The sequence below is a fragment of the Plecotus auritus genome (assembly GCF_963455305.1).
Source record: "Plecotus auritus genome assembly, chromosome: 8".
NCBI classification, from domain to species: Eukaryota; Metazoa; Chordata; class Mammalia; order Chiroptera; family Vespertilionidae; genus Plecotus; species Plecotus auritus.
The window spans coordinates 100,763,188-100,787,924 of record NC_137782.1 but is presented as its reverse complement, the minus strand read 5'-3'; positions in this window follow the sequence as shown (position 1 = coordinate 100,787,924).

Below are 24,737 nucleotides of genomic sequence, written 5' to 3'. Positions count from 1 at the left end.
CAAGGATGTCTATAGGAGTGCTGGGGGCTTACTGCTGTCCACCATCCCACCGGGAAAGAGGCAGGCTGTGAGCAGAAGGGTACCTGGGGCTGTGTGTGTTAGGCCCTTAAGCCAACTTCCAGAGATTTGGAAATCACCATAGTTCTTATGAGCGACGCGCCTTCCAGAGTGGCTCAATGGTGAGGTGATCCAGGGCCGAGGGAAAAACGGGAATTAGTCACATGAACAAGGATGCGGACCCGGTAACCCTTTTTAAAGTGTTCATATCGGCCATAGGGAGGTGCCAGGTGGACAGTCAGAAGGGCTGAGGTGACCAAGTAATTGGTCAGCCCCAGGTGAACAGCCTGAAGTGCTCTGGTAATTAAAGGGCTGGTGATCAGGGACAGGCAAGAAGTACTGACATCCTCCAGCATAGGGGCCACGTTTAGAGGCTTAAGTGCTACTGTGGTTATGGTTTTTGCCTGGGGGACACTGCGGAAGTGCTGACGTCACTAACAGGAAGGGGCCACATGGAAAGGCTGAAGTGGTCAGGTGGTTATGGGATTGGGGCCAGTTTACCGGCCGGAAGTGCTGACGTCATTAAGGGCGGGGGCTACGTGGACAGTACCAGGTGTTCTGGTGGTTAAGATTTTGGTCCCTATGACCAGCTGAGACTGATGACGTCATCAAGGGGTGACAACATGTGGACAAACATAAGTGGTAACGAGGCCGATTGGTTGCGCTTCTCCCAGCAAATACCAGAAATCCTCAGATTGAGCAGGTCTGCCTCCCATGTCAACAACTGGAAGTGGTCAAGTGTAAAGGCTTTCAGAGCCAGGAGAATACATTGGAGGATCCCAAGAAGTCGGATACTGCCGAAATTCATGTGCTCCATACTCTGGAAGGCAGCGAGAAGTTGCTCTGCTCACTGAAAGAAAGTTACCCAGGAATTACGCAAAAAGCTAGCCCTCAGTTCGATACGAAATTTAAGTGACCGTGGAGGGAGCTGGTCTATTCTCCCAGTTTGGAAAGAGTTTTCAGAGCATCATCACTACTGTTTTCCGGATTTCAAACCCCATATGCAGAACTGTCAGAATCGCTGGTCACTGCAGGGTGAGATGCCCCCATGTTGGTGAGCATGAATAATCCCGGTCTCATGGAAACACAAGGATGTCTATAGGAGTGCTGGGGGCTTACTGCTGGCCACCATCCCACCGGGAAAGAGGCAGGCTGTGAGCAGAAGGGTACCTGGGGCTGTGGGTGTTAGGCCCTTAAGCCAACTTCTAGAGATTTGGAAATCACCATAGTTCTTATGAGCTACGCGCCTCCCAGTGTGGCTCATTGTTGAGGTGAACCAGGGCCGAGGGAAAAATGGGAAAATATCACAAGCACAAGGATTCGGACTCGATAACCCGTTTAAACTGTTCATATCGGCAATAGGGATGTGCCAGGTGGACAGTCAGAAGGCCTGATGTGACGAAGGACATGGTCAGGCCCAGGTGAACTGCCTGAATTGCTCTGGTAATTAAAGGGCTGGGGATCAGGGACAGGCAGGAAGTGCTGACGTCCTCAAGGGGGAGGGGCCACCTGTAGATGCTTAAGTGCTCAGGTGGTTATGGTTCTGGTCCCAGGGGACAAGCTGGAAGTGCTCACGTCACTAAGAGGGAGGGGCCACATCGAGAGGCTGAAGTAGTCAGGTGGTTATGGGATTGTGGCCCGGTTTCCAGCTGGAAGTGCTGACGTAATCAAGGGCGGGGGCTACATAGACAGTCACAGGTGATCTGGAGGTTAACGTTTTAGGGCCTAGGACCAGCTGAGACTGCTGACATCATCAAGGGGTAGCGACATGTGGACAGACATAAGTGGTAACGAGGCCGATTGGTTGGGCTTGTCCCAGCAAATACCAGAAATCCTCAGATTGAGCAGGTCTGCCTCCCATGTCAACAACTGAAAGTGTTCAAGTGTAAAGGCTTTTAGAGCCAAGAGAATACATTGGAGGATCCCTAGATGTCGGAAATTGCCGAACTTCTTGTGGTCCAAACTCTGGAAGGCAGCGAGAAGGTAGCTCACCTCACAAAAAAAGTTCACCAGGAATTAAGGAAAAGCGGGGCCTCAGTTAGCTACGAAATTTAATTGACCGTGGAGGGGGCTAGTCTATTCTTTCAGTTTAGAAATGGTTTTCAGGGCCTCAACACTGCTGTTTTCCGGATTTCAAACCCCATATGCAGGGCTGTCAGAGTCGCAGGTTACTGCAGGGTGAGATGCCCCCATGTTGGTGAGCATGGACAATCCACGTCTCATGGAAACACAAGGATGACTATAGGAGTGCTGGAGGCTTACTGCTGGCCACCATCCCACCGGGAAAGAGGCAGGCTGTGAGCAGAAGGTTACCTGGGGCTGTGGGTGTTAGGCCCTTAAGCCAACTTCCAGAGATTTGGAAATCACCACAGTTCTTATGAGCTACGCGCCTCCCAGTATGGTTCATTGGTGAGGTGAACCAGGGCCAAGGGAAAACAGGGAAATAGTCACCTGAACAAGGATTCGGACCCAGTAACCCGTTTAAAGTGTTCATATCGGCAATAGCGAGGTGCCAGGTGGACAGACAGAAGGGCTGAGTTGACCAAGGATATGGTCAGGCCCAGGTGAACAGCCTGAAGAGGTCTGGTAATTAAAGGGCTGGGGATCAGGGACAGGCAGGAAGTGCTGAGGTCCTCACGGGGGAGGGGCCACGTGTAGATGTTTAAGTGTTCAGGTGGTTATCGTTTTCGGCCTGGGGGACATGCGGAAGTGCTGAAGTCACTAAGAGGGAGGGCCACATCGAGAGGCTGAAGTGGTTAGGTGGTTATGGCATTGGGGTCAGGTTACCAGCTGGAATTGCTGACGTCATCAGGGCGGGGGCTACGAGGACAGCCCCAGGTCATCTGGAGGTTAAGGTTTTGGGGCCTAAGACCAGCTGAGACTGCTGACGTCATCAAGGGGTGGCGACATGTGGACAGACAGAAGTGGTAACCAGGCCGGTTGGTTGGGCTTTTTTAAGGAAATACCAGAAATTTTCAGGTTGACCAGGTCTGCCTCCCATGTCAACAAGTGGAATTGGTCAAGTGTAAAGGCTTTTAGAGCCAGTAGAATATATTGGAGGATCCCAAGAAGTCGGAAAGTTCCGAACTTCTTGTGGTCCATACTCTGGAAGGCAGCGAGAAGGTAGCTCTCCTCACGGAAAGACAGTTGCCCAGGAATTAAGCAAAAAGCTGGCCCTCAGTTCGCTACGAAATTTAAGTGACCGTGGAGGGAGCTGGTCTATTCTCCCAGTTTGGAAAGAGTTTTCAGGGCCTCAACACTGCTGTTTTCTGGATTTCAAACCCCATATGCAGGGCTGTCAGTGTCGCAGGTTACTGCATGGTGAGTTGCCCCCATGTTTGTGAGCATCGATAATCCAGGCCTCATGGAAACACAAGGATGTCTATAGGAGTGCTGGGGGCTTACTGCTGGCCACCATCCCACCGGGAAAGAGGCAGGCTGTGAGCAGAAGGTTACCTGGGGCTGTGGGTGTTAGGCCCTTAAGCCAACTTCCAGAGATTTGGAAATCACCATGGTTCTTATGAGCTACGCTCCTCCAGTGTGGCTCATTGTTGAGGTGAACCAGGGCCGAGGGAAAAACGGGAAATAGTCACATGAACAAGGATTCGGACTCGATAACCCGTTTAAACTGTTCATATCGGCAATAGGGATGTGCCAGGTGGACAGTCAGAAGGACTGAGGTGACTAAGGATATGGTCAGGCCCAGGTGAACAGCCTGAATTGCTCTGGTAATTAAAGGGCTGGGGATCAGGGACAGGAAGGAAGTGCTGACGTCCTCAAGGGGGTGGGGCCACCTGTAGATGCTTAAGTGCTCAGGTGGTTATGGTTCTGGTCCCAGGGGACAAGCTGGAAGTGCTCACATCACTAAGAGGGAGGGGCCACATCGAGAGGCTGAAGTAGTCAGGTGGTTATGGGATTGTGGCCCGGTTTCCAGCTGGAAGTGCTGACGTCATCAAGGGCGGGGGCTACATGGACAGTCCCAGGTGATCTGGAGGTTAAGATTTTGGGGCCTAGGACCAGCTGAGACTGCTGACATCATCAAGGGGTAGCGACATGTGGACAGACAGAAGTGGTAACGAGGCCGATTGGTTGCGCTTCTCCCAGGAATTACCAGAAATACTCAGGTTGACCAGGTCTGCCTCCCATGTCAACAACTGAAAGTGTTCAAGTGTAAAGGCTTTTAGAGCCAAGAGAATACATTGGAGGATCCCTAAATGTCGGAAATTGCCGAACTTCTTGTGGTCCAAACTCTGGAAGGCAGCGAGAAGGTAGCTCACCTCATAAAAAAAAGGTCACCAGCAATTAAGGAAAAGCGGGGCCTCAGTTAGCTATGAAATTTAATTGACCATGGAGGGGGCTAGTCTATTCTTTCAGTTTAGAAAGGGTTTTCAGGGCCTAAAAACTGCTGTTTTCCGGATTTCAAACCCCATATGCAGGGCTGTAAGAGTCGCAGGTTACTGCAGGGTGAGATGCCCCCATGTTGGTGAGCATGGATAATCCAGGTCTCATGGAAACACAAGGATGTCTATAGGAGTGCTGGCGGCTTACTGCTGGCCACCATCCCACCGGGAAAGAGGCAGGCTGTGAGCAGAAGGTTACCTGGGGCTGTGGGTGTTAGGCCCTTAAGCCAACTTCCAGAGATTTGGAAATCACCACAGTTCTTATGAGCTACGCGCCTCCCAGTATGGTTCATTGGTGAGGTGAACCAGGGCCAAGGGAAAAAAGGGAAATAGTCACCTGAACAAGGATTCGGACCCAGTAACCCGTTTAAAGTGTTCATATCGGCAATAGCGAGGTGCCAGGTGGACAGACAGAAGGGCTGAGGTGACCAAGGATATGGTCAGGCCCAGGTGAACAGCCTGAAGAGGTCTAGTAATTAAAGGGATGGGGATCAGGGACAGGCAGGAAGTGCTGACGTTCTCACGGGGGAGGGGCCACGTGTAGATGCTTAAGTGCTCAGGTGGTTATGGTTCTGGTCCCAGGGGACAAGCTGGAAGTGCTCACATCACTAAGAGGGAGGGGCCACATGGAAAGGCTGAAGTGGTCAGGTGGTTATGGGATTAGGGCCCGTTTTCCAGCTGGAAGTGCTGACGTCATCAAGGGCGGGGGCTATATGGACAGTCCCAGGTGATCTGGAGGTTAAGATTTTGGGGCCTAGGACCAGCTGAGACTGCTGACATCATCAAGGGGTAGCGACATGTGGACAGACAGAAGTGGTAACGAGGCCGATTGGTTGCGCTTCTCCCAGGAATTACCAGAAATCCTCAGGTTGACCAGGTCTGCATCCCATGTCAACAACTGAAAGTGTTCAAGTGTAAAGGCTTTTAGAGCCAAGAGAATACATTGGAGGATCCCTAGATGTTGTAAATTGCCGATCTTCTTGTGGTCCAAACTCTGGAAGGCAGTGAGAAGGTAGCTCACCTCACAAAAAAAAAGTTCACCAGGAATTAAGGAAAAGCGGGGCCTCAGTTAGCTACGAAATTTAATTGACCTTGGAGCGGGCTAGTCTATTCTTTCAGTTTAGAAAGGGTTTTCAGGGCCTCAACACTGCTGTTTTCCGGATTTCAAACCCCATATGCAGGGCTGTCTGAGTCGCAGGTTACTGCAGGGTGAGATGCCTCCATGTTGGTGAGCATGGATAATCCAAGTCTCATGGAAACACAAGGATGTCTATAGGAGTGCTGGGGGCTTACTGCTGGCCACCATCCCACCGGGAAAGAAGTAGGCTGTGAGCAGAAGGTTACCTGGGGCTGTGTGTGTTAGGCCCTTAAGCCAACTTCCAGAGATATGGAAATCACCATAGTTCTTATGAGCTACGCGCCTCCCAGTGTGGCTCATTGGTGAGGTGAACCAGGGCCGAGGGAAAAATGGGATAATATCACATGCACAAGGATTCGGACTCGATAACCCGTTTAAACTGTTCATATCGACAATAGGGATGTGCCAGGTGGACAGTCAGAAGGCCTGAGGTGACCAAGGAATTGGTCAGGCCCAGGTGAACAGCCTGAAGTGCTCTGGTAATTAAAGGGCTGGTGATCAGGGATAGGCAAGAAGTACTGACATCCTCCAGCATAGGAGCCACGTGTAGAGGCTTAAGTGCTCCTCTGGTTATGGTTTTTGCCCGGGGGACACTCCGGAAGTGCTGACGTCACTAACAGGAAGGGGCCACATGGAAAGGCTGAAGTGGTCAGGTGGTTATGGGATTGGGGCCCGTTTACCGGCCGGAAGTTCTGACGTCATTAAGGGCGGGGACCACGTGGACAGTCCCAGGTGTTCTGGTGGTTAAGATTTTGGTCCCTATGACCAGCTGAGACTGATGACGTCATGAAGGGGTGGCAGCATGTGGACAAACATAAGTGGTAACGAGGCCGATTGGTTGGGCTTGTCCCAGCAAATACCAGAAATCCTCAGATTGAGCAGGTCTGCCTCCCATGTCAACAACTGGAAGTGGTCAAGTGTAAAGGCTTTCAGAGCCAGGAGAATACATTGGAGGATCCCAAGAAGTCGGAAACTGCCGAAATTCTTGTGCTCCATACTCTGGAAGGCAGCGAGAAGTTGCTCTGCTCACGGAAAGAAAGTTACCCAGGAATTACGCAAAAAGCTAGCCCTCAGTTCGCTACGAAATTTAAGTGACCGTGGAGGGAGCTGGTCTCTTCTCCCAGTTTGGAAAGGGTTTTCAGAGCATCAACACTACTGTTTTCCGGATTTCAAACCCCATATGCAGAACTGTCAGAATCGCTGGTCACTGCAGGGTGAGATGCCCCCATGTTGGTGAGCATGAATAATCCCCGTCTCATGGAAACACAAGGATGTCTATAGGAGTGCTGGGGGCTTACTGCTGGCCACCATCCCACCGGAAAAAAGGCAGGCTGTGAGCAGAAGGTTACCTGGGGCTGTGGGTGTTAGGCCCTTAAGCCAACTTCCAGAGATTTGGAAATCACCATAGTTCTTATGAGCTACGCGCCTCCCAGTATGGCTCATTGGTGAGGTGAACCAGGGCCGAGGGAAAACAGGGAAGTAGTCACATGAACAAGGATTCGGACCCGGTAACCCGTTTAAAGTGTTCATATCAGCAATAGCGAGGTACCAGGTGGACAGACAGAAGGGCTGAGGTGACCCAGGATATGATCAGGCCCAGGTGAACAGCCTGAAGAGGTCTGGTAATTAAAGGGCTGGGGATCAGGGACAGGCAGGAAGTGCTGATGTCCTCACGGGGGAGGGGCCACGTGTAGATGTTTAAGTGTTCAGGTGGTTATCGTTTTCGGCCTGGGGGACATGCGGAAGTGCTGAAGTCACTAAGAGGGAGGGCCACATCGAGAGGCTGAAGTGGTTAGGTGGTTATGGCATTGGGGTCAGGTTACCAGCTGGAATTGCTGACGTCATCAGGGCGGGGGCTACGTGGACAGCCCCAGGTGATCTGGAGGTTAAGGTTTTGGGGCCTAGGACCAGCTGAGACTGCTGACGTCATCAAGGGGTGGCGACATGTGGACAGACAGAAGTGGTAACCAGGCCGGTTGGTTGGGCTTTTTTAAGGAAATACCAGAAATTTTCAGGTTGACCAGGTCTGCCTCCCATGTCAACAAGTGGAAGTGGTCAAGTGTAAAGGCTTTTAGAGCCAGTAGAATATATTGGAGGATCCCAAGAAGTCGGAAAGTGCCGAACTTCTTGTGGTCCATACTCTGGAAGGCAGCGAGAAGGTAGCTCTCCTCACGGAAAGACAGTTCCCCAGGAATTAAGCAAAAAGCTGGCCCTCAGTTCGCTACAAAATTTAAGTGACCGTGGAGGGAGCTGGTCTATTCTCCCAGTTTGGAAAGAGTTTTCAGGGCCTCAACACTGCTGTTTTCTGGATTTCAAACCCCATATGCAGGGCTGTCAGAGTCGCAGGTTACTGCATGGTGAGTTGCCCCCATGTTGGTGAGCATGGATAATCCAGGCCTCATGGAAACACAAGGATGTCTATAGGAGTGCTGAGGGCAAACTGCTGGCCACCATCCCTCCAGGAAAGAGGCAGGCTGTGAGCAGAAGGTTACCTGGGGCTGTGCGTGTTAGGCCCTTAAGCCAACTTCCAGAGATTTGGAAATCACCATAGTTCTTATGAGCTACGCGCCTCCCAGTGTGGCTCATTGTTGAGGTGAACCAGGGCCGAGGGAAAAATGGGAAATAGTCACATGAACAAGGATTCGGACTCGATAACCCGTTTAAACTGTTCATATTGGCAATAGGGATGTGCCAGGTGGACAGTCAGAAGGCCTGATGTGACTAAGGATATGGTCAGGCCCAGGTGAACAGCCTGAATTGCTCTGGTAATTAAAGGGCTGGGGATCAGGGACAGGCAGGAAGTGCTGACGTCCTCAAGTGGGAGGGGCCACCTGTAGATGCTTAAGTGCTCAGGTGGTTATGGTTCTGGTCCCAGGGGACAAGCTGGAAGTGCTCACGTCACTAAGAGGGAGGGGCCACATCGAGAGGCTGAAGTAGTCAGGTGGTTATGGGATTGTGGCCAGGTTTCCAGCTGGAAGTGCTGACGTCATCAAGGGCGGGGGTTACATGGACAGTCCCAGGTAATCTGGAGGTTAAGATTTTTGGGCCTAGGACCAGCTGAGACTGCTGTCATCATCAAGGGGTAGCGACATGTGCACAGACAGAAGTGTTAACGAGGCCGATTGGTTGCGCTTCTCCCAGGAATTACCAGAAAACCTCAGGTTGACCAGGTCTGCCTCCCATGTCAACAACTGAAAGTGTTCAAGTGTAAAGGCTTTTAGAGCCAAGAGAATACATTGGAGGATCCCTAGATGTCGGAAATTGCCGAACTTCTTGTGGTCCAAACTCTGGAAGGCAGCGAGAAGGTAGCTCACCTCACAAAAAAAAGTTCACCGGGAATTAAGGAAAAGCGGGGCCTCAGTTAGCTACGAAATTTAATTGACCGTGGAGGGGGCTAGTCTATTCTTTCAGTTTAGAAAGGGTTTTCAGGGCCTCAACACTGCTGTTTTCCGGATTTCAAACCCCATATGCAGGGCTGTCAGAGTCTCAGGTTACTGCAGGGTGAGATGCCCCCATGTTGGTGAGCATGGATAATCCAAGTCTCATGGAAACACAAGGATGTCTATAGGAGTGCTGGGGGCTTACTGCTGGCCACCATCCGACCGGGAAAGAGGTAGGCTGTGAGCAGAAGGTTACCTGGGGCTGTGTGTGTTAGGCCCTTAAGCCAACTTCCAGAGATTTGGAAATCACCACAGTTCTTATGAGCGACGCGCCTCCCAGAGTGGCTCAATGGTGAGGTGATCCAGGGCCGAGGGAAAAACGGGAATTAGTCACATGAACAAGGATGCGGACCCGGTAACCCTTTTTAAAGTGTTCATATCGGCAATAGGGAGGTGCCAGGTGGTCAGTCAGAAGGGCTGAGGTGACCAAGGAATTGGTCAGGCCCAGGTGAACAGCCTGAAGTGCTCTGGTAATTAAAGGGCTGGTGAACAGGGACAGGCAAGAAGTACTGACAACCTCCAGCATAGGGGCCACGTGTAGAGGCTTAAGTGCTCCTGTGGTTATGGTTTTGGCCCGGGGGACACTCCGGAAGTGCTGACGTCACTAACAGGAAGGGGCCACATGGAAAGGCTGAAGTGGTCAGGTGGTTATGGGATTGAGGCCCGTTTACCGGCCGGAAGTGCTGACGTCATTAAGGGCGGGGGCTACGTGGACAGTCCCAGGTGTTCTGGTGGTTAAGATTTTGGTCCCTATGACCAGCTGAGACTGATGACGTCATCAAGGGGTGGCAAAATGTGGACAAATATAAGTGGTAACGAGGCCGATTGGTGGGGCTTGTCCCAGCAAATACCAGAAATCCTCAGAATGAGCAGGTCTGCCTCCCATGTCAACAACTGGAAGTGGTCAAGTGTAAAGGCTTTCAGAGCAAGGAGAATACATTGGAAGATCCCAAGAAGTCGGAAACTGTCGAAATTCTTGTGCTCCATACTCTGGAAGGCAGCGAGAAGTTGCTCTGCTCACGGAAAGAAAGTTACCCAGGAATTACGCAAAAAGCTAGCCCTCAGTTCGCTACGAAATATAAGTGACCGTGGAGGGAGCTGGTCTATTCTCCCAGTTTGGAAAGGGTTTTCAGAGCATCAACACTACTGTTATCCGGATTTCAAACCCCATAAGCAGAACTGTCAGAATCGCTGGTCACTGCAGGGTGAGATGCCCCCATGTTGGTGAGCACGAATAATCCCGGTCTCATGGAAACACAAGGATGTCTATAGGAGTGCTGGGGGCTTACTGCTGGCCACCATCCCACCGGGAAAGAGGCAGGCTGTGAGCAGAAGGTTACCTGGGGCTGTGGTTGTTAGTCCCTTAAGCCAACTTCCAGAGATTTGGAAATCACCATAGTTCTTATGAGCTACGCGCCTCCCAGTATGGCTCATTGGTGAGGTGAACCAGGGCCGAGGGAAAAAAGGGAAATAGTCACATGAACAAGGATTCGGACCCGGTAACCCGTTTAAAGTGTTCATATCGGCAATAGCGAGGTGCCAGGTGGACAGACAGAAGGGCTGAGGTGACCAAGGATATGGTCAGGCCCAGGTGAACAGCCTAAAGAGGTCTGGTAATTAAAGGGCTGGGGATCAGGGACAGGCAGGAAGTGCTGACGTCCTCACGGGGGAGGGGCCACGTGTAGATGTTTAAGTGTTCAGGTGGTTATCGTTTTCGGCCTGGGGGACATGCGGAAGTGCTGAAGTCACTAAGAGGGAGGGCCACATCGAGAGGCTGAAGTGGTTAGGTGGTTATGGCATTGGGGTCAGGTTACCAGCTGGAATTGCTGACGTCATCAGGGCGGGGGCTACGTGGACAGCCCCAGGTGATCTGGAGGTTAAGGTTTTGGGTCCTAGGACCAGCTGAGACTGCTGACGTCATCAAGGGGTGGCGACATGTGGACAGACAGAAGTGGTAACCAGGCCGGTTGGTTGGGCTTTTTTAAGGAAATACCAGAAATTTTCAGGTTGACCAGGTCTGCCTCCCATGTCAACAAGTGGAAGTGGTCAAGTGTAAAGGCTTTTAGAGCCAGTAGAATATATTGGAGGATCCCAAGAAGTCGGAAAGTTCCGAACTTCTTGTGGTCCATACTCTGGAAGGCAGCGAGAAGGTAGCTCTCCTCACGGAAAGACAGTTCCCCAGGAATTAAGCAAAAAGCTGGCCCTCAGTTCGCTACGAAATTTAAGTGACCGTGGAGGGAGCTGGTCTATTCTCCCAGTTTGGAAAGAGTTTTCAGGGCCTCAACACTGCTGTTTTCTGGATTTCAAACCCCATTTGCAGGGCTGTCAGTGTCGCAGGTTACTGCATGGTGAGTTGCCCCCATGTTGGTGAGCATGGATAATCCAGGCCTCATGGAAACACAAGGATGTCTATAGGAGTGCTGGGGGCTTACTGCTGGCCACCATCCCACCGGGAAAGAGGCAGGCTGTAAGCAGAAGGTTACCTGGGGCTTTGGGTGTTAGGCCCTTAAGCCAACTTCCAGAGATTTGGAAATCACCATAGTTCTTATGAGCTACGCGCCTCCCAGTGTGGCTCATTGTTGAGGTGAACCAGGGCCGAGGGAAAAACGGGAAATAGTCACATGAACAAGGATTCGGACTCGATAACCCGTTTAAACTGTTCATATCGGCAATAGGTATGTGCCAGGTGGACAGTCAGAAGGACTGAGGTGACTAAGGATATGGTCAGGCCCAGGTGAACAGCCTGAATTGCTCTGGTAATTAAAGGGCTGGGGATCAGGGACAGGCAGGAAGTGCTGACGTCCTCAAGGGGGAGGGGCCACCTGTAGATGCTTAAGTGCTCAGGTGGTTATGGTTCTGGTCCCAGGGGACAAGCTGGAAGTGCTCACATCACTAAGAGGGAGGGGCCACATCGAGAGGCTGAAGTAGTCAGGTGGTTATGGGATTGTGGCCCGGTTTCCAGCTGGAAGTGCTGACGTCATCATGGGCGGGGGCTACATGGACAGTCCCAGGTGATCTGGAGGTTAAGATTTTGGGGCCTAGGACCAGCTGAGACTGCTGACATCATCAAGGTGTAGCGACATGTGGACAGACAGAAGTGGTAACACGGCCGATTGGTTGCGCTTCTCGCAGGAATTACCAGAAATCCTCAGGTTGACCAGGTCTGCCTCCCATGTCAACAACTGAAAGTGTTCAAGTGTAAAGGCTTTTAGAGCCAAGAGAATACATTGGAGGATCCCTAGATGTTGGAAATTGCCGAACTTCTTGTGGTCCAAACTCTGGAAGGCAGCGAGAAGGGAGCTCACCTCACAAAAAAACAGTTCACCAGGAATTAAGGAAAAGCGGGGCCTCAGTTAGGTACGAAATTTAATTGACTGTGGAGGGGGCTAGTCTATTCTTTCAGTTTAGAAAGGGTTTTTAGGGCCTCAACACTGCTGTTTTCCGGATTTCAAACCCCATATGCAGGGCTGTCAGAGTCGCAGGTTACTGCAGGGTGAGATGCCCCCATGTTGGTGAGCATGGATAATCCAGGTCTCATGGAAACACAAGGATGTCTATAGGAGTGCTGGGGGCTTACTGCTGGCCACCATCCCACCGGGAAAGAGGCAGGCTGTGAGCAGAAGGTTACCTGGGGCTGTGGTTGTTAGTCCCTTAAGCCAACTTCCAGAGATTTGGAAATCACCATAGTTCTTATGAGCTACGCGCCTCCCAGTATGGCTCATTGGAGAGGTGAACCAGGGCCGAGGGAAAAAAGGGAAATAGTCACATGAACAAGGATTCGGACCCGGTAACCCGTTTAAAGTGTTCATATCGGCAATAGCGAGGTGCCAGGTGGACAGACAGAAGGGCTGAGGTGACCAAGGATATGGTCAGGCCCAGGTGAACAGCCTGAAGAGGTCTGGTAATTAAAGGGCTGGGGATCAGGGACAGGCAGGAAGTGCTGACATCCTCACGGGGGAGGGGCCACGTGTAGATGTTTAAGTGTTCAGGTGGTTATCGTTTTCGGCCTGGGGGACATGCGGAAGTGCTGAAGTCACTAAGAGGGAGGGCCACATCGAGAGGCTGAAGTGGTTAGGTGGTTATGGCATTGGGGTCAGGTTACCAGCTGGAATTGCTGACGTCATCAGGGCGGGGGCTACGTGGACAGCCCCAGGTGATCTGGAGGTTAAGGTTTTGGGTCCTAGGACCAGCTGAGACTGCTGACGTCATCAAGGGGTGGCGACATGTGGACAGACAGAAGTGGTAACCAGGCCGGTTGGTTGGGCTTTTTTAAGGAAATACCAGAAATTTTCAGGTTGACCAGGTCTGCCTCCCATGTCAACAAGTGGAAGTGGTCAAGTGTAAAGGCTTTTAGAGCCAGTAGAATATATTGGAGGATCCCAAGAAGTCGGAAAGTTCTGAACTTCTTGTGGTCCATACTCTGGAAGGCAGCGAGAAAGTAGCTCTCCTCACGGAAAGACAGTTCCCCAGGAATTAAGCAAAAAGCTGGCCCTCAGTTCGCTACGAAATTTAAGTGACCATGGAGGGAGCTGGTCTATTCTCCCAGTTTGGAAAGAGTTTTCAGGGCCTCAACACTGCTGTTTTCTGGATTTCAAACCCCATTTGCAGGGCTGTCAGTGTCGCAGGTTACTGCATGGTGAGTTGCCCCCATGTTGGTGAGCATGGATAATCCAGGCCTCATGGAAACACAAGGATGTCTATAGGAGTGCTGGGGGCTTACTGCTGGCCACCATCCCACCGGGAAAGAGGCAGGCTGTGAGCAGAAGGTTACCTGGGGCTTTGGGTGTTAGGACCTTAAGCCAACTTCCAGAGATTTGGAAATCACCATAGTTCTTATGAGCTACGCGCCTCCCAGTGTGGCTCATTGTTGAGGTGAACCAGGGCCGAGGGAAAAACGGGAAATAGTCACATGAACAAGGATTCGGACTCGATAACCCGTTTAAACTGTTCATATCGGCAATAGGTATGTGCCAGGTGGACAGTCAGAAGGACTGAGGTGACTAAGGATATGGTCAGGCCCAGGTGAACAGCCTGAATTGCTCTGGTAATTAAAGGGCTGGGGATCAGGGACAGGCAGGAAGTGCTGACGTCCTCAAGGGGGAGGGGCCACCTGTAGATGCTTAAGTGCTCAGGTGGTTATGGTTCTGGTCCCAGGGGACAAGCTGGAAGTGCTCACATCACTAAGAGGGAGGGGCCACATCGAGAGGCTGAAGTAGTCAGGTGGTTATGGGATTGTGGCCCGGTTTCCAGCTGGAAGTGCTGACGTCATCATGGGCGGGAGCTACATGGACAGTCCCAGGTGATCTGGAGGTTAAGATTTTGGGGCCTAGGACCATCTGAGACTGCTGACATCATCAAGGTGTAGCGACATGTGGACAGACAGAAGTGGTAACAAGGCCGATTGGTTGCGCTTCTCCCAGGAATTACCAGAAATCCTCAGGTTGACCAGGTCTGCCTCCCATGTCAACAACTGAAAGTGTTCAAGTGTAAAGGCTTTTAGAGCCAAGAGAATACATTGGAGGATCCCTAGATGTTGGAAATTGCCGAACTTCTTGTGATCCAAACTCTGGAAGGCAGCGAGAAGGGAGCTCACCTCACAAAAAAACAGTTCACCAGGAATTAAGGAAAAGCGGGGCCTCAGTTAGGTACGAAATTTAATTGACTGTGGAGGGGGCTAGTCTATTCTTTCAGTTTAGAAAGGGTTTTTAGGGCCTCAACACTGCTGTTTTCCGGATTTCAAACCCCATATGCAGGGCTGTCAGAGTCGCAGGTTACTGCAGGGTGAGATGCCCCCATGTTGGTGAGCATGGATAATCCAGGCCTCATGGAAACACAAGGATGTCTATAGGAGTGCTGGGGGCTTACTGCTGGCCACCATCCCACCGGGAAAGAGGCAGGCTGTGAGCAGAAGGTTACCTGGGGCTTTGGGTGTTAGGCCCTTAAGCCAACTTCCAGAGATTTGGAAATCACCATAGTTCTTATGAGCTACGCGCCTCCCAGTGTGGCTCATTGTTGAGGTGAACCAGGGCCGAGGGAAAAACGGGAAATAGTCACATGAACAAGGATTCGGACTCGATAACCCGTTTAAACTGTTCATATCGGCAATAGGTATGTGCCAGGTGGACAGTCAGAAGGACTGAGGTGACTAAGGATATGGTCAGGCCCAGGTGAACAGCCTGAATTGCTCTGGTAATTAAAGGGCTGTGGATCAGGGACAGGCAGGAAGTGCTGACGTCCTCAAGGGGGAGGGGCCACCTGTAGATGCTTAAGTGCTCAGGTGGTTATGGTTCTGGTCCCAGGGGACAAGCTGGAAGTGCTCACATCACTAAGAGGGAGGGGCCACATCGAGAGGCTGAAGTAGTCAGGTGGTTATGGGATTGTGGCCCGGTTTCCAGCTGGAAGTGCTGACGTCATCATGGGCGGGGGCTACATGGACAGTCCCAGGTGATCTGGAGGTTAAGATTTTGGGGCCTAGGACCAGCTGAGACTGCTGACATCATCAAGGTGTAGCGACATGTGGACAGACAGAAGTGGTAACAAGGCCGATTGGTTGCGCTTCTCCCAGGAATTACCAGAAATCCTCAGGTTGACCAGGTCTGCCTCCCATGTCAACAACTGAAAGTGTTCAAGTGTAAAGGCTTTTAGAGCCAAGAGAATACATTGGAGGATCCCTAGATGTTGGAAATTGCCGAACTTCTTGTGGTCCAAACTCTGGAAGGCAGCGAGAAGGGAGCTCACCTCACAAAAAAACAGTTCACCAGGAATTAAGGAAAAGCGGGGCCTCAGTTAGGTAAGAAATTTAAGTGACCGTGGAGGGAGCTGGTCTATTCTCCCAGTTTGGAAAGAGTTTTCAGGGCCTCAACACTGCTGTTTTCTGGATTTCAAACCCCATTTGCAGGGCTGTCAGTGTCGCAGGTTACTGCATGGTGAGTTGCCCCCATGTTGGTGAGCATGGATAATCCAGGCCTCATGGAAACACAAGGATGTCTATAGGAGTGCTGGGGGCTTACTGCTGGCCACCATCCCACCGGGAAAGAGGCAGGCTGTAAGCAGAAGGTTACCTGGGGCTTTGGGTGTTAGGCCCTTAAGCCAACTTCCAGAGATTTGGAAATCACCATAGTTCTTATGAGCTACGCGCCTCCCAGTGTGGCTCATTGTTGAGGTGAACCAGGGCCGAGGGAAAAACGGGAAATAGTCACATGAACAAGGATTCGGACTCGATAACCCGTTTAAACTGTTCATATCGGCAATAGGTATGTGCCAGGTGGACAGTCAGAAGGACTGAGGTGACTAAGGATATGGTCAGGCCCAGGTGAACAGCCTGAATTGCTCTGGTAATTAAAGGGCTGGGGATCAGGGACAGGCAGGAAGTGCTGACGTCCTCAAGGGGGAGGGGCCACCTGTAGATGCTTAAGTGCTCAGGTGGTTATGGTTCTGGTCCCAGGGGACAAGCTGGAAGTGCTCACATCACTAAGAGGGAGGGGCCACATCGAGAGGCTGAAGTAGTCAGGTGGTTATGGGATTGTGGCCCGGTTTCCAGCTGGAAGTGCTGACGTCATCATGGGCGGGGGCTACATGGACAGTCCCAGGTGATCTGGAGGTTAAGATTTTGGGGCCTAGGACCAGCTGAGACTGCTGACATCATCAAGGTGTAGCGACATGTGGACAGACAGAAGTGGTAACACGGCCGATTGGTTGCGCTTCTCCCAGGAATTACCAGAAATCCTCAGGTTGACCAGGTCTGCCTCCCATGTCAACAACTGAAAGTGTTCAAGTGTAAAGGCTTTTAGAGCCAAGAGAATACATTGGAGGATCCCTAGATGTTGGAAATTGCCGAACTTCTTGTGGTCCAAACTCTGGAAGGCAGCGAGAAGGGAGCTCACCTCACAAAAAAACAGTTCACCAGGAATTAAGGAAAAGCGGGGCCTCAGTTAGGTACGAAATTTAATTGACTGTGGAGGGGGCTAGTCTATTCTTTCAGTTTAGAAAGGGTTTTTAGGGCCTCAACACTGCTGTTTTCCGGATTTCAAACCCCATATGCAGGGCTGTCAGAGTCGCAGGTTACTGCAGGGTGAGATGCCCCCATGTTGGTGAGCATGGATAATCCAGGTCTCATGGAAACACAAGGATGTCTATAGGAGTGCTGGGGGCTTACTGCTGGCCACCATCCCACCGGGAAAGAGGCAGGCTGTGAGCAGAAGGTTACCTGGGGCTGTGGTTGTTAGTCCCTTAAGCCAACTTCCAGAGATTTGGAAATCACCATAGTTCTTATGAGCTACGCGCCTCCCAGTATGGCTCATTGGTGAGGTGAACCAGGGCCGAGGGAAAAAAGGGAAATAGTCACATGAACAAGGATTCGGACCCGGTAACCCGTTTAAAGTGTTCATATCGGCAATAGCGAGGTGCCAGGTGGACAGACAGAAGGGCTGAGGTGACCAAGGATATGGTCAGGCCCAGGTGAACAGCCTGAAGAGGTCTGGTAATTAAAGGGCTGGGGATCAGGGACAGGCAGGAAGTGCTGACATCCTCACGGGGGAGGGGCCATGTGTAGATGTTTAAGTGTTCAGGTGGTTATCGTTTTCGGCCTGGGGGACATGCGGAAGTGCTGAAGTCACTAAGAGGGAGGGCCACATCGAGAGGCTGAAGTGGTTAGGTGGTTATGGCATTGGGGTCAGGTTACCAGCTGGAATTGCTGACGTCATCAGGGCGGGGGCTACGTGGACAGCCCCAGGTGATCTGGAGGTTAAGGTTTTGGGTCCTAGGACCAGCTGAGACTGCTGACGTCATCAAGGGGTGGCGACATGTGGACAGACAGAAGTGGTAACCAGGCCGGTTGGTTGGGCTTTTTTAAGGAAATACCAGAAATTTTCAGGTTGACCAGGTCTGCCTCCCATGTCAACAAGTGGAAGTGGTCAAGTGTAAAGGCTTTTAGAGCCAGTAGAATATATTGGAGGATCCCAAGAAGTCGGAAAGTTCCGAACTTCTTGTGGTCCATACTCTGGAAGGCAGCGAGAAGGTAGCTCTCCTCACGGAAAGACAGTTCCCCAGGAATTAAGCAAAAAGCTGGCCCTCAGTTCGCTACGAAATTTAAGTGACCATGGAGGGAGCTGGTCTATTCTCCCAGTTTGGAAAGAGTTTTCAGGGCCTCAACACTGCTGTTTTCTGGATTTCAAACCCCATTTGCAGGGCTGTCAGTGTCGCAGGTTACTGCATGGTGAGTTGCCCCCATGTTGGTGAGCATGGATAATCCAGGCCTCATGGAAACACAAGGATGTCTATAGGAGTGCTGGGGGCTTACTGCTGGCCACCATCCCACCGGGAAAGAGGCAGGCTGTGAGCAGAAGGTTACCTGGGGCTTTGGGTGTTAGGACCTTAAGCCAACTTCCAGAGATTTGGAAATCACCATAGTTCTTATGAGCTACGCGCCTCCCAGTGTGGCTCATTGTTGAGGTGAACCAGGGCCGAGGGAAAAACGGGAAATAGTCACATGAACAAGGATTCGGACTCGATAACCCGTTTAAACTGTTCATATCGGCAATAGGTATGTGCCAGGTGGACAGTCAGAAGGACTGAGGTGACTAAGGATATGGTCAGGCCCAGGTGAACAGCCTGAATTGCTCTGGTAATTAAAGGGCTGGGGATCAGGGACAGGCAGGAAGTGCTGACGTCCTCAAGGGGGAGGGGCCACCTGTAGATGCTTAAGTGCTCAGGTGGTTATGGTTCTGGTCCCAGGGGACAAGCTGGAAGTGCTCACATCACTAAGAGGGAGGGGCCACATCGAGAGGCTGAAGTAGTCAGGTGGTTATGGGATTGTGGCCCGGTTTCCAGCTGGAAGTGCTGACGTCATCATGGGCGGGGGCTACATGGACAGTCCCAGGTGATCTGGAGGTTAAGATTTTGGGGCCTAGGACCAGCTGAGACTGCTGACATCATCAAGGTGTAGCGACATGTGGACAGACAGAAGTGGTAACACGGCCGATTGGTTGCGCTTCTCCCAGGAATTACCAGAAATCCTCAGGTTGACCAGGTCTGCCTCCCATGTCAACAACTGAAAGTGTTCAAGTGTAAAGGCTTTTAGAGCCAAGAGAATACATTGGAGGATCCCTAGATGTTGGAAATTGCCGAACTTCTTGTGGTCCAAACTCTGGAAGGCAGCGAGAAGGGAGCTCACCTCACAAAAAAACAGTTCACCAGGAATTAAGGAAAAGCGGGGCCTCAGTTAGGTACGAAATTTAATTGACTGTGGAGGGGGCTAGTCTATTCTTTCAGTTTAGAAAGGGTTTTTAGGGCCTCAACACTGCTGTTTTCCGGATTTCAAACCCCATATGCAGGGCTGTCAGAGTCGCAGGTTACTGCAGGGTGAGATGCCCCCATGTTGGTGAGCATGGATAATCCAGGTCTCATGGAAACACAAGGATGTCTATAGGAGTGCTGGGGGCTTACTGCTGGCCACCATCCCACCGGGAAAGAGGCAGGCTGTGAGCAGAAGGTTACCTGGGGCTGTGGTTGTTAGTCCCTTAAGCCAACTTCCAGAGATTTGGAAATCACCATAGTTCTTATGAGCTACGCGCCTCCCAGTATGGCTCATTGGTGAGGTGAACCAGGGCCGAGGGAAAAAAGGGAAATAGTCACATGAACAAGGATTCGGACCCGGTAACCCGTTTAAAGTGTTCATATCGGCAATAGCGAGGTGCCAGGTGGACAGACAGAAGGGCTGAGGTGACCAAGGATATGGTCAGGCCCAGGTGAACAGCCTGAAGAGGTCTGGTAATTAAAGGGCTGGGGATCAGGGACAGGCAGGAAGTGCTGACATCCTCACGGGGGAGGGGCCATGTGTAGATGTTTAAGTGTTCAGGTGGTTATCGTTTTCGGCCTGGGGGACATGCGGAAGTGCTGAAGTCACTAAGAGGGAGGGCCACATCGAGAGGCTGAAGTGGTTAGGTGGTTATGGCATTGGGGTCAGGTTACCAGCTGGAATTGCTGACGTCATCAGGGCGGGGGCTACGTGGACAGCCCCAGGTGATCTGGAGGTTAAGGTTTTGGGTCCTAGGACCAGCTGAGACTGCTGACGTCATCAAGGGGTGGCGACATGTGGACAGACAGAAGTGGTAACCAGGCCGGTTGGTTGGGCTTTTTTAAGGAAATACCAGAAATTTTCAGGTTGACCAGGTCTGCCTCCCATGTCAACAAGTGGAAGTGGTCAAGTGTAAAGGCTTTTAGAGCCAGTAGAATATATTGGAGGATCCCAAGAAGTCGGAAAGTTCCGAACTTCTTGTGGTCCATACTCTGGAAGGCAGCGAGAAGGTAGCTCTCCTCACGGAAAGACAGTTCCCCAGGAATTAAGCAAAAAGCTGGCCCTCAGTTCGCTACGAAATTTAAGTGACCATGGAGGGAGCTGGTCTATTCTCCCAGTTTGGAAAGAGTTTTCAGGGCCTCAACACTGCTGTTTTCTGGATTTCAAACCCCATTTGCAGGGCTGTCAGTGTCGCAGGTTACTGCATGGTGAGTTGCCCCCATGTTGGTGAGCATGGATAATCCAGGCCTCATGGAAACACAAGGATGTCTATAGGAGTGCTGGGGGCTTACTGCTGGCCACCATCCCACCGGGAAAGAGGCAGGCTGTGAGCAGAAGGTTACCTGGGGCTTTGGGTGTTAGGACCTTAAGCCAACTTCCAGAGATTTGGAAATCACCATAGTTCTTATGAGCTACGCGCCTCCCAGTGTGGCTCATTGTTGAGGTGAACCAGGGCCGAGGGAAAAACGGGAAATAGTCACATGAACAAGGATTCGGACTCGATAACCCGTTTAAACTGTTCATATCGGCAATAGGTATGTGCCAGGTGGACAGTCAGAAGGACTGAGGTGACTAAGGATATGGTCAGGCCCAGGTGAACAGCCTGAATTGCTCTGGTAATTAAAGGGCTGGGGATCAGGGACAGGCAGGAAGTGCTGACGTCCTCAAGGGGGAGGGGCCACCTGTAGATGCTTAAGTGCTCAGGTGGTTATGGTTCTGGTCCCAGGGGACAAGCTGGAAGTGCTCACATCACTAAGAGGGAGGGGCCACATCGAGAGGCTGAAGTAGTCAGGTGGTTATGGGATTGTGGCCCGGTTTCCAGCTGGAAGTGCTGACGTCATCATGGGCGGGAGCTACATGGACAGTCCCAGGTGATCTGGAGGTTAAGATTTTGGGGCCTAGGACCATCTGAGACTGCTGACATCATCAAGGTGTAGCGACATGTGGACAGACAGATGTGGTAACAAGGCCGATTGGTTGCGCTTCTCCCAGGAATTACCAGACATCCTCAGGTTGACCAGGTCTGCCTCCCATGTCAACAACTGAAAGTGTTCAAGTGTAAAGGCTTTTAGAGCCAAGAGAATACATTGGAGGATCCCTAGATGTTGGAAATTGCCGAACTTCTTGTGATCCAAACTCTGGAAGGCAGCGAGAAGGGAGCTCACCTCACAAAAAAACAGTTCACCAGGAATTAAGGAAAAGCGGGGCCTCAGTTAGGTACGAAATTTAATTGACTGTGGAGGGGGCTAGTCTATTCTTTCAGTTTAGAAAGGGTTTTTAGGGCCTCAACACTGCTGTTTTCCGGATTTCAATACCCATATGCAGGGCTGTCAGAGTCGCAGGTTACTGCAGGGTGAGATGCCCCCATGTTGGTGAGCATGGATAATCCAGGTCTCATGGAAACACAAGGATGTCTATAGGAGTGCTGGGGGCTTACTGCTGGCCACCATCCCACCGGGAAAGAGGCAGGCTGTGAGCAGAAAGTTACCTGGGGCTGTGGTTGTTAGTCCCTTAAACCAACTTCCAGAGATTTGGAAATCACCATAGTTCTTATGAGCTCCGCGCCTCCCAGTATGGCTCATTGGTGAGGTGAACCAGGGCCGAGGGAAAAAAGGGAAATAGTCACATGAACAAGGATTCGGACCCGGTAACCCGTTTAAAGTGTTCATATCGGCAATAGCGAGGTGCCAGGTGGACAGACAGAAGGGCTGAGGTGACCAAGGATATGGTCAGGCCCAGGTGAACAGCCTGAAGAGGTCTGGTAATTAAAGGGCTGGGGATCAGGGACAGGCAGGAAGTGCTGACGTCCTCACGGGGGAGGGGCCACGTGTAGATGTTTAAGTGTTCAGGTGGTTATCGTTTTCGGCCTGGGGGACATGCGGAAGTGCTGAAGTCACTAAGAGGGAGGGCCACATCGAGAGGCTGAAGTGGTTAGGTGGTTATGGCATTGGGGTCAGGTTACCAGCTGGAATTGCTGATGTCATCAGGGCGGGGGCTACGTGGACAGCCCCAGGTGATCTGGAGGTTAAGGTTTTGGGTCCTAGGACCAGCTGAGACTGCTGACGTCATCAAGGGGTGGCGACATGTGGACAGACAGAAGTGGTAACCAGGCCGGTTGGTTGGGCTTTTTTAAGGAAATACCAGAAATTTTCAGGTTGACCAGGTCTGCCTCCCATGTCAACAAGTGGAAGTGGTCAAGTGTAAAGGCTTTTAGAGCCAGTAGAATATATTGGAGGATCCCAAGAAGTCGGAAAGTGCCGAACTTCTTGTGGTCCATACTCTGGAAGGCAGCGAGAAGGTAGCTCTCCTCACGGAAAGACAGTTCCCCAGGAATTAAGCAAAAAGCTGGCCCTCAGTTCGCTACGAAATTTAAGTGACCGTGGAGGGAGCTGGTCTATTCTCCCAGTTTGGAAAGAGTTTTCAGGGCCTCAACACTGCTGTTTTCTGGATTTCAAACCCCATATGCAGGGCTGTCAGTGTCGCAGGTTACTGCATGGTGAGTTGCCCCCATGTTGGTGAGCATGGATAATCCAGGCCTCATGGAAACACAAGGATGTCTATAGGAGTGCTGGGGGCTTACTGCTGGCCACCATCCCACCGGGAAAGAGGCAGGCTGTGAGCAGAAGGTTACCTGGGGCTTTGGGTGTTAGGCCCTTAAGCCAACTTCCAGAGATTTGGAAATCACCATAGTTCTTATGAGCTACGCGCCTCCCAGTGTGGCTCATTGTTGAGGTGAACCAGGGCCGAGGGAAAAACGGGAAATAGTCACATGAACAAGGATTCGGACTCGATAACCCGTTTAAACTGTTCATATCGGCAATAGGTATGTGCCAGGTGGACAGTCAGAAGGACTGAGGTGACTAAGGATATGGTCAGGCCCAGGTGAACAGCCTGAATTGCTCTGGTAATTAAAGGGCTGTGGATCAGGGACAGGCAGGAAGTGCTGACGTCCTCAAGGGGGAGGGGCCACCTGTAGATGCTTAAGTGCTCAGGTGGTTATGGTTCTGGTCCCAGGGGACAAGCTGGAAGTGCTCACATCACTAAGAGGGAGGGGCCACATCGAGAGGCTGAAGTAGTCAGGTGGTTATGGGATTGTGGCCCGGTTTCCAGCTGGAAGTGCTGACGTCATCATGGGCGGGGGCTACATGGACAGTCCCAGGTGATCTGGAGGTTAAGATTTTGGGGCCTAGGACCAGCTGAGACTGCTGACATCATCAAGGTGTAGCGACATGTGGACAGACAGAAGTGGTAACAAGGCCGATTGGTTGCGCTTCTCCCAGGAATTACCAGAAATCCTCAGGTTGACCAGGTCTGCCTCCCATGTCAACAACTGAAAGTGTTCAAGTGTAAAGGCTTTTAGAGCCAAGAGAATACATTGGAGGATCCCTAGATGTTGGAAATTGCCGAACTTCTTGTTGTCCAAACTCTGGAAGGCAGCGAGAAGGGAGCTCACCTCACAAAAAAACAGTTCACCAGGAATTAAGGAAAAGCGGGGCCTCAGTTAGGTACGAAATTTAATTGACTGTGGAGGGGGCTAGTCTATTCTTTCAGTTTAGAAAGGGTTTTTAGGGCCTCAACACTGCTGTTTTCCGGATTTCAAACCCCATATGCAGGGCTGTCAGAGTCGCAGGTTACTTCAGGGTGAGATGCCCCCATGTTGGTGAGCATGGATAATCCAGGTCTCATGGAAACACAAGGATGTCTATAGCAGTGCTGGGGGCTTACTGCTGGCCACCATCCCACCGGGAAAGAGGCAGGCTGTGAGCAGAAGGTTACCTGGGGCTGTGGTTGTTAGTCCCTTAAGCCAACTTCCAGAGATTTGGAAATCACCATAGTTCTTATGAGCTATGCGCCTCCCAGGATGGCTCATTGGTGAGGTGAACCAGGGCCGAGGGAAAAAAGGGAAATAGTCACATGAACAAGGATTCCGACCCGGTAACCCGTTTAAAGTGTTCATATCGGCAATAGCGAGGTGCCAGGTGGACAGACAGAAGGGCTGAGGTGACCAAGGATATGGTCAGGCCCAGGTGAACAGCCTGAAGAGGTCTGGTAATTAAAGGGCTGGGGATCAGGGACAGGCAGGAAGTGATGAAGTCCTCACGGGGGAGGGGCCACGTGTAGATGTTTAAGTGTTCAGGTGGTTATCGTTTTCGGCCTGGGGGACATGCGGAAGTGCTGAAGTCACTAAGAGGGAGGGCCACATCGAGAGGCTGAATGGTTAGGTGGTTATGGCATTGGGGTCAGGTTACCAGCTGGAATTGCTGACGTCATCAGGGCGGGGGCTACGTGGACAGCCCCAGGTGATCTGGAGGTTAAGGTTTTGGGTCCTAGGACCAGCTGAGACTGCTGACGTCATCAAGGGGTGGCGACATGTGGACAGACAGAAGTGGTAACCAGGCCGGTTGGTT